Source organism: Dama dama, chromosome 25 (genome assembly GCF_033118175.1).
Source record: "Dama dama isolate Ldn47 chromosome 25, ASM3311817v1, whole genome shotgun sequence".
NCBI classification, from domain to species: domain Eukaryota; kingdom Metazoa; phylum Chordata; class Mammalia; order Artiodactyla; family Cervidae; genus Dama; species Dama dama.
The window spans coordinates 26451966-26468107 of NC_083705.1; the positions used below are offsets into that span (position 1 = coordinate 26451966).

A 16142-nucleotide genomic window follows, 5' to 3' on the forward strand; every position below is an offset into this window, starting at 1 on the left:
AGGAGTTGCAGTTCTTGGGTGTGCGGAATCAGTAGCTGTGGTGCAGACTTAGTTGCTCTGTGCTAAGCGGGATCTTCCCGGATCTGGGATCAAACCTGTGTCCCCTGCATTGGCAGGTGGATTTTTGACCACTGAGCCTCTAGGGAAGCCCTTCCCACTCACTCTTGTAACTCATCTCATTTGGGATTTTTGCTCCTTCTGCTCCTCCAGACCTGTTTTTTGTCACGGTCAACCAAAGACTCCTGTATTGCCAAATCAAGGACCGATTTCTCATTCTCAGTTGATCACTTCCCCCACCTCGAAACACTTTCTTCCCTTGCCGTGACAAAAGTATAGATTTTTTTCAGCAAATTTACTCTTTTCCTCACCATTCCACGGTGGGTTGAGTACGTTCCTCACTTCCCCTCTGATGCCGGATTTGCCCATGTGACCTACTCTAGCCAATGGAATATTAGCAAACTTGATGCGAGCAGAGTTCCCAAGAGCATGCGTGGTGCGGACTGGTTCTTGTACCCCAGTTATCTACCATGGGAAAATCTTTCCCCTATGGCTACTGACTCTTCATTCTGGGCTCCAGAATTAACACACATGGAACAAACTGAAGCTAAATCTGCAACCTAAAGCAGAGCCACTCATCTAGGTCGACTGAACCTCAACCAGCCTGCTGACTCGCAGGCATGAGGACAGGTATATTGCTATAAGCCATGGACTTTTGAAGTGATTTATTATGTAGGACTGTTGTGGCAATAGCTGACTCATATGTTTGTCTGCCCGGAGACCACATTCTTCTGATTTTACTCCAGGCTCAGGACTGTTCCTTCTCACTTCTGACCGCTGGGATACGTGGGATACCCCAGGATGAAGTTCTAAAATCTCTTCTCTAGTCCGCTTCATGGTACTCTTAGCCATTCTCAGACCATTATATATCATGTGAAAGCTGACTTCTCCCAAATTTATGTTGCCAGGCCAGACCTCTCTCTTGAACTCCAGACTGGTAGAAACAACTTCCTACTTGACACCTCCACTTGGATATCTAATAGGCGTCTTAAATCAGTCCCACAAACAGCTCCTGATGTCCTCCTCTCAACTGTCTTCTCTCGGTCTTCCTTTTCTTAGTAAATGGCAGCTCTTTCCTTCCACCTACAAACACCCTGGAGTCATCCTCAACCTCCCCCCGCCCTTCACACTGTATGTCAGCTACTCTGGAAATCCTTTTGATATTACCTTCAGTATATATATATATATATGTTTTTGCCTTGTAGGATCTTAGTTCCCCAATCAGGGATTGACCCTGGGCCCTCGGCAGTGAAAGGATGGAGTCCTAACCACTGGACCACCAGGGAATTCCCCAGAATATATTTTTAAATTTTGATTCTCTCTAACCATTCCCAGTCAACTTGGTCCAAGCCACCTTTATCTCTCACCGGGATGTTGTAAGAGCCTCCTAATTACCAACTTGCCTCTACCTTTCCCATCCTGCTCCCGTCCTACTCTCAAAAGACTTGTCTTAGTGCTCCCTCTAAAAACTTCAGTTACATGATGTCACATATTTACTCAAATGCCTCCTTTGACCCTTTGGCCTCACTTATTGAGGTTCAACCACTCTGGCATCCTTGCTATTCTGTGAACTTGATTATACGATGCTCGCTCATAGCATTAGCCTCATAGTTCCCACTGGCTGGAATGCTGTTACCCAGACAGACACACAACCTTGCCACTTATCTTTTTACAATTTTGGTTCAAATGCCTCCTTCAACTGAGGACTTCCCTAGCTACTTTAACATTCCAACTCCCTATCTCCAAAAACCCTTATCTTTTTCCCTTCTTTATTTTTCTTGGTAGCACTCATCATAACATGACAGTTGTATTTCACTTGTTTATTCATCTGTGGTATGTCACCCCCAACTAGAATGAAGGGAAGTGAGGGTACATTCCACAAGAACAGAGGATTTTTGTTGTTGTTATCTGTTGAATCTCCAGAGCCTGGAACTTAAAAGCACTGAATATATATGTTAAATAAATGAATCCATTTGACCTTTTCGCATACTTGAAATTTCATAATTATATGTAGGTAGGTAGATAGTGACAAACACAAAAGCAAATATTGTTAAGCAATTGTCTCTAGTTCCCAATAGCCACGTCTATTAAATGGCATGTTTTTATGATGAAAGCAAAGTTTATCTAAACAGAAGGAGAAATCTTTAGCTTCTCTAATACTTAACAACCTATTTTAACAAAGAATTCCAGGCTTCAGGATCACAATAATCAAGAGGCAAGAATATCTAAGTTCTAATGAGGTGGATGAAACTGGAGCCCATTATACAGAGTGAAGTAAGCCAGAAAGAAAAACACCAATACAGTATACTAACGCATATATATGGAATTTAGAAAGATGGTAACGATAACCCTATATGCAAAACAGAAAAAGAGACACAGATGTATAGAACAGACTTTTGGACTCTATGGGATAAGGCGAGGGTGGGATGATCTGAGAGAACAGCATCAAAACATGTATATTATCAAGTGTGAAACAGATCGCCAGTCCAGGTTGGATGCATGAGACAAGTGCTCGGGGCTGGTGCACTGGGATGACCCAGAGGGATGGGATGGGGAGGGAGGTGGGAGGGGGGTTCAGGATGGGGAATACGTGTAAATCCATGGCTGATTCATGTCAATGTATGGGAAAAACCACCTCAATATTGTAAAGTAATTAGCCTCCAACTGATAAAAATAATTGGGAAAAAAATAAAATAAAATATGGATGTACCTAACAAAAAACAAAAAACAAAAAGAATATCTAAATGATTAATAATATTTTATTTCCATTGCCTTTAGTTTCGCTGAAGCTGGGATTCTCTTAAATTTGAGCTGTCCTGTTTGTTGCTCTCCCCCTCCCCAGTGGCTACTATGGGGGCCCTCAACATTTTGTACAAAACCTTTAAAATCTCCTGTTGATGCAGTAGGATTAGGTGGTGGAAGGCCACACCGGTACTTGAAACATGCTTCTTCTCCCTCCCCTTCCTCCTGGGTAGTCTGGACCTTCCGGCAGTGATTTCATGCTTTTAAAGCTCACAGCAGAAACTCACAGACCATGTTTGTGAATTGCGGGGGTCAGGACTGTAGCCCCTCCTGCTACTTTCCGGCTTCTAGAAGACAACTCAATTCTCGTTCTTGGGTTTTTGCCTCCACAATAATTAACTTCTTAGGATTCTTATTTTACCTTCCAGATTGACGCCAGGATTTCCAAACATGACAGCGGTGAAGAGCATCAAGGCAACACCTGGCATTCATCCCCACCCCACCACTCAGTCCAGCCCCGGATAAGGAGAAGTCAATGTGCTGGGGTGTGCTGGCTGCAGCAGCTGCAGTTACGAATCAGGACAAGGAAGTTAACTGAGATTATATACGATTTCCTCTTCATTGCTCTAATAGCCCCCTTCGCACCCCAATATTCCCCGCAACTCTGTAGTTGTTAATAAGTAGGGGTGGGGCTGACCTGCACTGGGCCTCTCACGGCCCTTGGGTCTGGTCTCCATTTTAGACAATGAATTAACCCTCCGAACGAGCCTTTTCAGGAGCGAGAACTCCCTTTTTTTTCTACCGCTCCGCCGCCAGCCTCATCCTCAGCCAGCTTTTCCTCATTTCAGATTTTTCTGCAACTTAATCCTGAGTCATGCTTGACAACAGTTTTCACATTATTTAAGCCTTTATTATTTAAGCCTCGAGATGACCTCAGGTGATGACATCTGTGCTCAGAAAGAAATGTAATTAGTCCAGAGGCCAGAACCGATCTTCCTGAGCAGCCCTGGGTCCCCGGTCCCAGCCGCGATGCGAGCGGCGGGGCGCGGAGCCAGGCGGAGGAGGGGCGCCCGAGGCCGCGCGCACCTCCCAGCGGGTCCTTCCCAGCGGGCGGCTCCTCCCCGCGCCCCCTCGCGGGTACCTGGCGGCCGCGGAGGGCGGGCAGGGGGCGGCGCTGCGCGGCGTCACGCGGCGGGGTGGGAGAGCGGGCAGGTGACACCCCGGCCGCCTCCGCCCCTTTTCCAGCTTGGTCGGCGGCCAGGGCAGCAGGGGCCGCTGTGAGGAGCTCCGCGTTCGCGCCGCCGCCCGCCGCCGCCCTCTGCTCGCGCGCCCGGGCGCTTCGGCTCCGCTCCTCGCGGGGTGAGTGCGGGGCTCCCAGCCGGGGGACCGGGGCCTAACTTTTCCGGGGCGCAGAGGAGGAGAGATGGGGGGAGGAGAGGAAAAGGACCCCGACACCGGGGGATCGAGGGCAGCCTAGTGGAAGGAACTTGGGCGCGGCGCGCGAGGAGTGGGATCCGGGTCCGGAAGACTCAGGAGCCCGGCCAGGCCCTGCCTGGACTCTGGGGGGCGCTTCGGAAGTTGTGGCCGCGACGCCGGCGAGTGCCCAGGGTCAAAGTCCTTTCCGCCGGCGGGCGGGGCCGCGGAGCTCACCTGCGCCCTCCCTGGGAGCCCCCCAGCCCCCCACCCCCCAGCATCCCACAGGGACGGTGGTCCCCGCCGTCCCTGGGTTTTGAGCCCTCCCCGAGCTTTCCCGGGGGACCGGGCCCCGCTGTTCCAGGCGGGAGGACAAAGGTGCTTGCTGCTGGGACGGGGAGGAAGAGGGACCGCCTCGACCTTGACCGCCGAGGTCATTTTCCCAGCTCCGGGATCTGGCCTTGCTCGCCACAGCCTACCCCTACCTCGCCTGCCCGAGCCCCTTTCTTTCTGCTTCTTTCCCCTCTGGGGTGCTTTTGTGTCCTCGAGGCCAGAATGAACTCGGGGGCGCTGCCTTTCTGGCTGCCTGAACTGCATCCTGTCCCGGCAGCGGCTGCTGGCTGAGGAGAGTGATGAGTACAGAGCGGTAGAACAGGTCGTGCCGGAGATGGAAATCGGAAAGCCTGTTTGATCTTCCGAGGTGTCGTTGGTTAGAAAATGGGCCTTCCCCCCTAATCAACCAGCGCTGATTCAAACTTACCGGATGCCAAGGGAGCGTTCTTTAGAGCTCCCTGGGGAAGGCTGGGACAGGAAGGATCTGGTCTCTACCCCTGTCCAGCTTGGGGAAAACAAGTCCCACCACCACTGAAGGATAGTTTTGGCGACCAAACCTTTTTCCTCTTACTGATCTATTCCCTCAAAAAGCTTTTTCACTTAACCCTATATTCTCAGTTTACTCTTTCTTGCTGTTACTCTTTTACTGCCTTGAAAGAGTCATCATACTTTTGATTGTCCCCAGTCTTCTTGCCCATCATTTGACTGTTAATTCCCTTACTGTCAATTCCCTTGACTGTTAATTCCCTTACTTTGTAGTTTTTGTTTCTACTACTGGCTTGAAATTGTTCCCCTCTAGGTCACTGAGGATTAAAAAAAAAAAAAAAAAATTCCCTCCACCCCCAGTGGCAGTATTGAATGCTTCTTCCTGGCACTGTTTGTTCTAAGAACTTGTATCAAATCTGTTAATTCTCGCAGCAGCCCTATGGAGTAAATAAATGAAAACATGATCCTTTTTCAGATAAGAGAACTGAGACACTGAACTTGCCCAAAGGCACACAAGTAGCAGGAGGAGATTCCAACTGAGATTCCAACTCAGGGTCTCTGGTCCAGGGCTGAGGCTGGCAACAACCACTGTGGGTACCCACTCACCTAGAGTTAGTTCCTTTCTTTCCTCCCTGACTTGCCTGACGTCCTTGTGCTGTTTCATGCTTCACTGGCCAGGCTCTCCTTCTCTGGTTCCTATTTTCCTTCTTGTGTAACTTTGCACTCATTTAGGTTTCCTTTTCATAGCGTTTCGTTCCTTAGGTTATCACTGCTACTTACTCACCTGAATTCTGTGGTTTCCATGGATCTTATTCAGTTTTCATGTAACATCTATCAGTGCATATTGTATCACAGCAAGTCCCCCTCATATGAAGAACCTTCCTGATTGTGAACTTTCAAAGGTGCAAGTGTGCATCTGGTTCCAGCAAGAAACCACAATCTGCGCCATCAATGTCAGGTGTGAATGAAACAGCAGCTTGCTCTCCATTTCCTTTTGCTGATGACCCTTCATTTCTATCATCTCCCATCTCTCCTCCCTCCTCCAGTCAGTGACTCTTCTTGCCTGTTCACTTGATGCCAGCTATTGTACAACTGTACACGTTTTCTTTATTTTTTGTGTTTGTTTTTTATGAATTATTTGTGTGAGAAGTATTACAAACCTATTACAATATAGTACTAACTGTTGGGCTTACAAACACACTCTTAGAATAGAACTTGGTCATACGTAGGGGACTTACTGTATTTCATTTGGATTTGTCTTGCTTTGCCCCAAAGCATTTCTAGTTAACATCAGTTATGTTAGCCTCCCTCCCCTTTATCATAGTCACCCAAGTGCAAAACTCAGAGGTCGTGTCTCATATCACACTTTTCCCAATCATGAAACCTCTTCTGTTCAACTTTACCTTGTCTCTTCCTTCTAGCCTTCCTCATTCTCACCTCTGTTCCCTTCTCCTTCTTCCCCACTCCTGAACATTTGTTTATCACTTATGTCATTTTTTGTTGTTGGTTAGCTTCTTTCATCAATAGTCATGGTCCATAGAAAGATTGTAAACAAAGTAAGGCTAACTTTTCAAGCCTTGCAACTAGGATCTGCTTGATAAATGTTTGCAGAATATGATGCAAGATGAATTAAGGTAGCATATATTGGGTGGGTTGGATGATGATAGAAAATTTAAAAATTTTTAAGCTGGATTTTAGAGGATGTTAAGGAGTTTGTTTTGGTAAACATGCGGGAGCTGGCAGACAATGCAGAAGAAGAGGAGTTGGCCTCTGTCAGCTACATTGCTGCAGACAGAAACCCGCCTATCCTGGCTAAACATTCCACTTAGAAGTGTAATGAATAAGGACCACATCAACAGAGAATCATGAATCCTAATCTTATCCTAGCAAAATAAGATATGAAACCACAGTGAGTTACATGAAAACCCCAATTTTACTGACAAAAATAACACATACATAAAAATGCAGAAAACATAAATGAAGAGATTACCACAGTAGATAATTTAGAAGTAGAATAACTGTCTTATTCTGACAGTAGATATGATAGTTGGATGAGACTGAAGACAGGCTAAATGGGAGTCTTTTCTCAAAACCTCTGTGTAAGGTGATGTGGGTCTGGATTGATCCTGAAAGGCATTGTCAAAGAAGAACTGGCTGTGCTTGGGGAGGTCTGAGGTGAGGGGAAAAGAAAACTGGAAGGTGTCAAAGTGGTGAGACTGGGGAGCCAAGAAGAGAGTTTCCACGAGCATGATTCTACCACAGTAAACATTTTGCCATTTTACCTTTGTCTTTCTCATTTTTTTAAATACATGTTTTCCTCTATCATACTACATATAGAGTTTTAATATTTTTATATTTCCTTGTAATATATAGTAAGCATTTTTCATATAATTTCTAAAACTCCTATTATTTGCATTTATTCCAATAATTGTAATATGATTTCCTTAACTAATCCTCTGTTGTTGGATAGGTGTATTAGGATTAATCATAAACAACTCACATTGCAGTAATGCTTACCTTTGCAGATATGTCATTGTACAAATTGGGATTTGTTTCTTTATGCTAGGCAATGGAATGTATGTAAAAGAAAGCCCCTGTCTTCAGATAATTACTATTTGAGTTGAAGAAATAAGACTTTTTCTAATTTGTTTAATTGTTTATTCTTCTTGGTATACTACATGTGCAAACATCAGCTTTAGAATATGAAAGAATTTTGGAGCCTTTGTATATATAGTTGGGTAAAATCCAGGAGTTGGTGATGGACAGGGAGGCCTGGCGTACTGCGGTTCATGGGGTCGCAGAGTCGGACACGACTGAGCAACTGAACTGAACTGAACTGATAAATAGTAGCATGTTAAATTGAGAGCTAATCTTGAATTTCAATAAAATACATCATAAAATAGGGGAAGAAGCATCCCATAAATACAAATTGGACTCATCCACTTTGGACTGCTGCTGCTGCTGCTAAGTCACTTCAGTTGTGTCCGACTTTGTGTGATCCCATAGACGGCAGCCCACCAGGCTCCCCCATCCCTGGGATTCTCCAGGCAAGAACACTGGAGTGGGGTGCCATTGCCTTCTCCGCCAATTTGGACTGCTCACATTATAAAAAGCTGAACACTCATGGAATTTATAGGATCAGTCTTTTTTTTAAAAAAAATTGAGATTTTTAATTACTCCTAATTGATTTAGATAGGAGAAGGGGCTGACAGAGGATGAGATGGTTGGATGGCATCACCAACTCAATGGACATGAGTTTGAGCAAGCTCTGGGAGTTAATGATGGACAGGGAAGCCTGGTGTGCTGCAGTCCATGGAATCACAAAGAGTCAGACACAACTGAGTGACTGAATTGAACTGATTTAGATATATCAAAAGCACATGCTATTGCCTTGACAAGTAAAACTATCCTTTTTGTTGGTGATAAATATGTTCAAAGAGATGGATATTTCCATTATTCAGATGAACGAAGTTACCATATAACATGTAACTTGTAAGACTGCCATGTTAAAGACAAATCTGCATCCACGTGGAGAAGCAGCCACAGGCCTTGACCACCAGCAGCCCAGCTCCTTTGTTTCCTCCAACATTAAGTATAGAGTCAAACTCAGCCAAAATTTGGAAATTGCAGAAGTTCAAATTCAATAAACATCTGAGTGTCAGGCTTGCATCAGGCAAAGTGGTTGGCAGGATGCTGAAGCTCATCCAGGTCTGTGTGGGTTCAAGGGAGGTAAATACAGTACAGTGTGAAAAACTGTGATTAACACAGACAGAGCATGGGGGAAGCCAAAAAGGGGAAGGCAGGCCAAACTGTCCTCCTGAGCTGAAAGAAGGAATACTGAAAGTAGAGAAATGGTCTGAGGGCTGGAAGTCAAATTCAGGCTGTGGTACATTCAGAGAACTGGAAACGCTGTAAAAATCATTGGAGAGCAGCGTGTTATAGGTTGCTAAGCATGCTCAGCTTATTGAGGGCTGCATTTCACCTAGTAAAGATTTTGGATTTTATCCTACAGGCAGTGTTGCGGGGGTGGTCTTTGGAGCCCTTTAAGAAGGGAAGGGACCTGTTCAGATTTGTATTTTGAAAGCACACCTCTGCACTTGCAACTTCATCATTCTGGAACCTCTCCCTCTCCTGTGGAGCTTTATCTCTTTTCTTGATCTGACCCTGGAAAGGACAGCTCCCGTCACTGTTTACATGAGATATCTTGATTATGCTCAGTGTACATAGCGATTTGGGAATAGAAAATGAGCTTGTGCCAAATGTTTATAGAATGCACGCTCTTGCTAACGATTACGAGGGGGAAAGGAGCATCTTTTAGGTATCAGTCAATAGTTGCAGTCAGGCACTTTCTGTGCATTTTTCTCACGAATTGTCTGAAGACAGCAAGATCTGCACCAGAATCCTCACAGCACATATGGGTACAGAAAAGTGAAGAAAGGTGCTCAGGCGAAGAAGCAGAAAGTGTGCTCAGCAAGGGTCCAGGGTTACAAGTGTGAAGCCAGGATTTAAACCCACGTATAGTTACAGTATTCAGGCTCTTCTGCCTTAGTATACTAACTTTGTGGGTTGATAATTTAGAGGGTGTCTCTTAAGACACTAGGGTTCTGATATCCAACACTAGTTTTGTGAGGTCCCAAGTAGCTAGAATGGTGAAAAATCTGCCTGCAATGCCAGAGACCTTAGTTCTATCCCTGGGTCTGGAAGATCCTCTGAAAAAGGGAATGGCAACCCACTCAGTATTCTTGCCTGGAGAATCCCATGAACAGAGGAGCCTGGCTGGCTACGGTCCACAGGATCATAAAGAGTCAGACAGGACTGAGCAACTAGTACTTAATAATTCTTAAGGACAACCATAAACATAAACCTGATTTTAGACTTTTAGGGTCAGTGGTAGAAATATGAGAACTAGAAAAAGAGGGTTTGGCAAGTTGTCCCTCATCTAAATACAGCCCCCCATTCCTTTGTCTCCCTCCTTTCCATCCCAAATTGTGGGATTTTTGTCTTAAAAGCACATTTATGATGTACTTGTTTGCTTATTGTAGTTACATGGCGTAACATGGACAGATCAGAAGGAAAGGCTGCTTGTATCTCACGGGGTCTTATCCTTAGTCTGTCCAGGGCTTCTCTGCCCAATCCTCTTCTTACGGTTTCCTGCCTTCTCTAGGCAGACAGTGGTGTGCTGGATCCTGCAAGCCCAAAGATGTATGTCTGAGAAGCTAACAAACTAATGCTGACCTCACACAGTCCCTCTGCTTTTATCCTGCGATTCGCTACAAGGCACATTCTTATACCTTCAGCCTTTGAAAAATTTCTTTGAAATTCTAACAAGTGAGACTTTAACCTGAAGAAAGAAAGAAGATAGAAGTCACATTCTTAGGAAACCAAAGTCAAGTGACTGCTTATAGAATAACTTATTGCTGAGGAAATGTGGAATTTAAAAAGTGAAGTGTCAGGACCACTATTCATTGTCCAAAGGTAGGAGAAAGGGGGTAATAGATATAATACTAAACATTAAGTATAGTCAATATTTTTACAATTAAAAAATAGAAATATATTAGGTTGAACATATTCAGTTGACATTTCTCTAGGAAAAAACATTTGGATATTGGCAGTTACATATGATTCATTCTAATATGGGGCTTCCGAGGTGGCAATAGTGGTAAAGAGCCTGCCTGCCAACGCAGGAGACATAAGAGACGGGAATTCGATCCCTGGGTCAGGAAGGTCCCGTGGAGGAGGGCATGGCAACCCCCTCCATTATTCCTGCCTAGAGAATCCCATGGACAGAGGAGCCTGGTGGGCTACAGTCCATAGCATCACAAAGAGTCAGACACAACTGAAGCGACTTAGCATGCACACATCCTAATGTAAAGATAATCCTCTTGACATCTAACTGGTTGACCCTACGAGCTCGTGTTCATTTCTCCATAAAACAGACAAAATGCTGCCCAGATATGATGAATATGGGCTTCTAGCAGCCTGTTCCCTGCTCCTACGACTGGGTCAGTGACTGTCTTTATTGCAAGCCTGTTGGTGTCAGTTATGCTTGTTATTGTGATTAGGTAGTTTAAATGTGTATAAATCTATAAAAGTACTAAAGGAAAGAGAATTCCTGGGAAGAGAATGTTATATTCTTTGGAAAGTTTGGAAAGTTATATTCTTTGGAAATCTATAAAAGTACAAAAGGAAAGAGAATTCCTGGGAAGAGAATGTTATATTCTTTGGAAAGTTTCCTTTAAAGCGAGTGACTTAAAAAGTAGGCAGGAGAACTGTAAAGAATTGGAGAGAAAATTTTGAAAGCTTGAAAGATAATATCTTAAGCTTGCTTTGCATTTTTTTCTGTTTGTTTTCTTTTTGTTTTTTAGTTTTCAGTCCATATAGAACACTATAAGTGAGAATTGTAGAAAATAAATTTTGGCTATGGTTTATGTGAGAAAAATATTGGGCAGGAATTCTTCCTCAAGGGAAATCTTAAAACTACTTTGGAAAACTGGGAACTTAGTGCTTATTAATATGTCTTAAGGTAAAGTACATGTTTATGGTATGTATATAATTTGTTGATTCTTCAAACAATTTTTTTTGATTAACCAACCAGAACCAGTCAAAATTGCAGCAGTATTTTTTTTTTTTTAATTACAGCTGTTAGACTGTAATCATTTATGCTGTTTCATAGTAGGTTGTCAGAACCTTTGCCTCTAGGTATTTTATGCACCTCATTAATAAAGACAAGTGAAACTTTGCCATTTAGATTGTAAAAAGCAGAGTACATGTAGATTTTTTTTTCCTTTGCTTAGCGTACCATACTAATGGTACATATTCAACTCTACTTCTTATTTTAAATTAGGCCTTTAGTATCCATATAATATTTAAGCTTATTTTAATAATGTGAACGAATACATAGAACCTAGAGCTGGTTCCTACCTCCCTTAAATAACTTCCATAAAGATTGAAAGCAAAAATACAAAGGCTAGCATTAGCTAGAATCAGTTAAACTTGATCAATTTCTTAGTGTTATTAAGTTGGTGAGTTGAATTAGGCAAGGTATAATTTATTCTAGATTCAACTGTTTGTTGTAGTGGTATGATAATTATTTTCTGAAACATTATAACAGGCTAGTGAAGAAGACCAAACATAAAATGTGAAAAATAAAAATACACTTTGTAATAATAGCATTTATTGAACACTTGCTGTATGCCAGGCACTTTGCTAAATTCTAATGTGGCTTATCTTATTTAATCTTCACAGAAGCCCTACTAGGAGGATGGTAGTGCTTCTGTTGTATAGACAAGAAAACTGATGCATATAGAAGTTGAGTGACTTGTCCAAGGTCATGTGGTTAGATACAGCATTGGAAATCTGATCCAGTTCAGTCTGCACTCCAATGCCCACATGCCCATGCTCTTACCACTTCATAATGTAAGTACTCTTAATCTGAATTTGTAATATAGATTTCTTTTCCTTTTGTAAGCAGTTTATTTGAGAGGTGGTCCTAGGCAGTAATAGCAGGCACAGGGGAAGGGAGGCAGCCAGTACAAAGAGTGTTAATGAGGGTGGTACTGCTACTACTGTGGGTGCCCAGGCCTCCCTCCCGCTGGGATACTCCTCAGACTTATCCATCCAAGGGTCAAAGAAGTGAAAACTTTGTTGGGACATGTGCATGTCTTTTAAAAGACATGTTAGAGTGTTTTACACTTGGAAAGGACCTTAGAGATCCTTTAGATCAACTTCTTTTACAGATGAGAAAACCGAGGCCCAGCAAGGACAGGTCATTTGGCCAAGGCTGTGTGAGTGTCAGTCACTCAGTCATCTCCGACTCTTTGTGATCCCAGGGACTGTAGCCCGCCAGGCTCCTCTGTCCATGGAATTCTCCAGGCAGGAATACTGGGATGGGTTGTCATTTCTTCCTCCAGGGGATCTTCCCGACCCAGGGATCGAACCTGCCATTGCAGGCAGATTCTTTACCGTCAGAGCCACCAGGGAGGTCCAATTAAGGTCGTAAGCCTATTTAAAATGTGGGGATCAGAGTCACATATGTAAAAAAAAAACATGGTTACCAGGAGGAAGAGTGGGAAGGTATAAACTGGGAGATAGGGATTGACATATACACACTACTATATATAAAATAGATAACTAATAAGGACCTTTCTATATAGCACAGGGAACTCTACTCAATATTATGTAATGACCTATGTGGGAAAAGAATTTTAAAATGAGTAGATAATATGTATATGTATGACTAATTCACTTTGCCATACACCTGAAACTAATGTAACACTGTAAATCAGCTATACTTCAATTTTTAAAAAATTGTTTTTAATTAGGAAATAAAACAAAAATGTGGGGACTAGAAATGAGTTCTGATTAGAGTCTAAATGGTTTTCTGACATGCTAATTATTTTGTCTTCATTAACCTTAACTCTTAATATGACTTCACTACTGAATCTGTTTTTTTAAGATTTTTTTTGATGTGGACCATCTTAAAATTCTTTAGTGAATTTGTCATAATATTGCTTCTGTTTTATGATTTGTTTTTTTGGCCCAAAGGCATGTGGGATCTTAGCTCGCAACCAGGGATCATTCCCACACCCCCTGCACTGGGAGGCAAAGTCATAATCACCGCCAGGGAAGTCCCACTACCGAATGTTTAAAGCCCCTAAATTGCCCCACCCATCCTTGTCTGTAAGTAACAACATTAATTAGTCCTGTAGATTTTACTGTACATCATGGCCAGGACAAGGATTACGTTTCCCCTGTGTGATGAGTGGGAAACGCAAAGCAATGCGATGTTTCTCATTCTAAGGCCCACGAACTACAGAACCTAACCCTGAACCATGACTGAAAGTGTAAAAGAAGAAAAATACATTATCTTAGCCAACACAGCTAAACCATCCAGCCCAACCCATGCTAGCTCATCTAACAGCCCCTAACACTCATTCTCTGTCCTTAGTCATAGTTCATCACCTTTAGGTGACTGCCTGAGAATCTCATGGAAGTAGCATCTGTGGGGCTGGTTGGGGTGAGGTCAGAGGAAAGTTGGTGCCCACTGCTTTTCTCGGCACCCCCTAGAAAATCTGTCAACCCACAATCTTTCACTATTTCATCAGTAGAGCAAGGATGGCTTGTTAACCGTTTCCTTACTACCAAACAAGTATGTGCTGCTGTTTTTCCTCCTTGTCCTTCTTTGCCTGTACTTGGCATGAAAGAAATTCTTTGCATACATCACCTCAGTTCTTAGTGTAACCCTGAGTGATGTGTGTCTCAACTCAATTTTAGAGACAAAAATTTGAGACTCCAAGAAATTTAGGTGATTTCTGCTAAGGTCACTGCAGGGTGGGTGGCAGGTTGTGTCTGACTCTTTTTGACCCCATGGACTGTAGCCCATCAGGCTCCTCTGTCCATGGAGATTTTCCAGGCAAGAATACTGCAGTGGGTTGCCATACCCTCCTCCAGGGGATCTTCCCAACCCAGGGATCGAACCCAGGTCTCTCGCATTGCAGCCAGATTCTTTACCATCTGAGCCACCAGGGAAGCCCAGACCTGTGTCTAGAATGCAGATATTCCGATTACACAGCCTGCCACTTATTCTGTGTAACCTTAAAATCTATTTCTTCACCTTTAGTAGAGTCATGGAGGATAGCAGATAATATGCTTATGAAATAGGACAGTTACAAAGTTTGTGCATGATAATATATAATTTACATTCCACATTAAAAAATATATTTGAAATGCTCACAATAAATATATTAAGATCCAAGCACAGAAGGGGGAAATCTAGGTGATAGAATTATGATAAATGGAACACTGAGTTTTAACTACTAGCTGGGAGTAGATGAAAGAGTAAGATGGTATTACTACAACTCTAATGGTTTGGTTTTTTTCACGTAAAAGATCAATTTTTAAGGTAATTTTTTTCCCCTAGAAATGAATTATAGGAGGAATTTATTTATCAAGTAGGTTCTTATAAAAAGGATCTTAAATCACTTCATGTAAATATAATGCTTTCAATAATAGTTTTGGTAAAGATGGAAAAATATTCTTTAATTATTATTTCATTTTGGCCCAGCCATGTGGCATGTGGCGTCTTAGTTGCCTGATCAGGGATTGAACCTGTGTTTATTTCATTTTGGCCCAGCCATGTGGCATGTGGCATCTTATTTCCCTGTTTATTTCATTTTGGCCCAGTTTATTCATTTTGTTTATTGTCCCAGTTTGTTCATTTGTTTATTATTTCATTGTTTGTTCATTTGGCCCAGTTTATTCATTTGTTTATTCATTTGGCCCAGTTTATTCATTGTTTGTTTGTTCATTGGCCCAGTTTATTCAGTTGTTTATTCATTTGGCCCAGTTTATTCATTTGTTTATTATTTCATTTTGGCCCAGCCATGTGGCATGTGGCATCTTAGTTCCCTGATCAGGGATTGAACCTGTGCCCCCAGCAGTGGAAGCATAGAATCTTAACAACTAGACCACTAGGAAAGTCCCATATATTAATATTGGGTCTTGGTAACTAATTTATTATGGACAGTAATGAAGGTAAACTCTGAAGCACCTCTTCAGAGGCCTCAGGGTTAGGCTAATAAAGTTTTATTGTTCAGTTGCTAAGTCATGTCCAACTCTTTGCAGCCCCATGGCGTTTCCCTGTCCTTCACCATCTCCCTGAGTTTGTTCAAACTCATGTCCATTGAGTTGCATGATGCCATCCAACCATCTCATCCTCTGTTGTCCCCTTCTCCCACCTTCAATTTTCCCCAGCATCAGAGTCTCTTCCAATGAGTCAGTTCGTCCCATCAGATGGCCAAAGTATTGGAGCTTCAGCATCAGTCCTTCCAACAAATATTCAGTATTGGTTTCCTTTACAGTGACTGGTTTGATCTCCTTGCAGTCCAAGGGACTTTCAAGAATATTCTCCAGGACCACAGTTCAAAAGCATCAGTTCTTTGACGCTCAACTTCTTTATGGTCCAACTCTCACATTTGTACATGGCTACTGGAAAAACCATAGCTTTGACTATACGGACCTTTGTCAGCAAAGTGATGTCTTGACTTTTTAATATGTTGTCTAGGTTCACCATAGCTTTCCTTTCAAGGAGCAATCGTCTTTTAATTTCATGG

General features: G+C 42.9%; 1 protein-coding gene across 2 annotated transcripts in view; it reads left to right on the top strand.

Annotated features, from left to right (window-relative positions):
* Positions 1-4050: 4050 nt before the first annotated feature.
* ELOVL7 (ELOVL fatty acid elongase 7) overlaps positions 4051-16142 on the top strand; it is a 76618-nt gene continuing 64526 nt past the window's right edge. The window contains exon 1 of one of the 2 annotated variants that reach the window (XM_061129745.1): positions 4051-4158. The gene's annotated coding sequence lies outside the window, so the exon portion shown is untranslated. Of the gene's footprint in view, positions 4159-12299; positions 12448-16142 lie in introns of those variants that run through there. The other variant, XM_061129746.1, reaches the window with a different exon arrangement.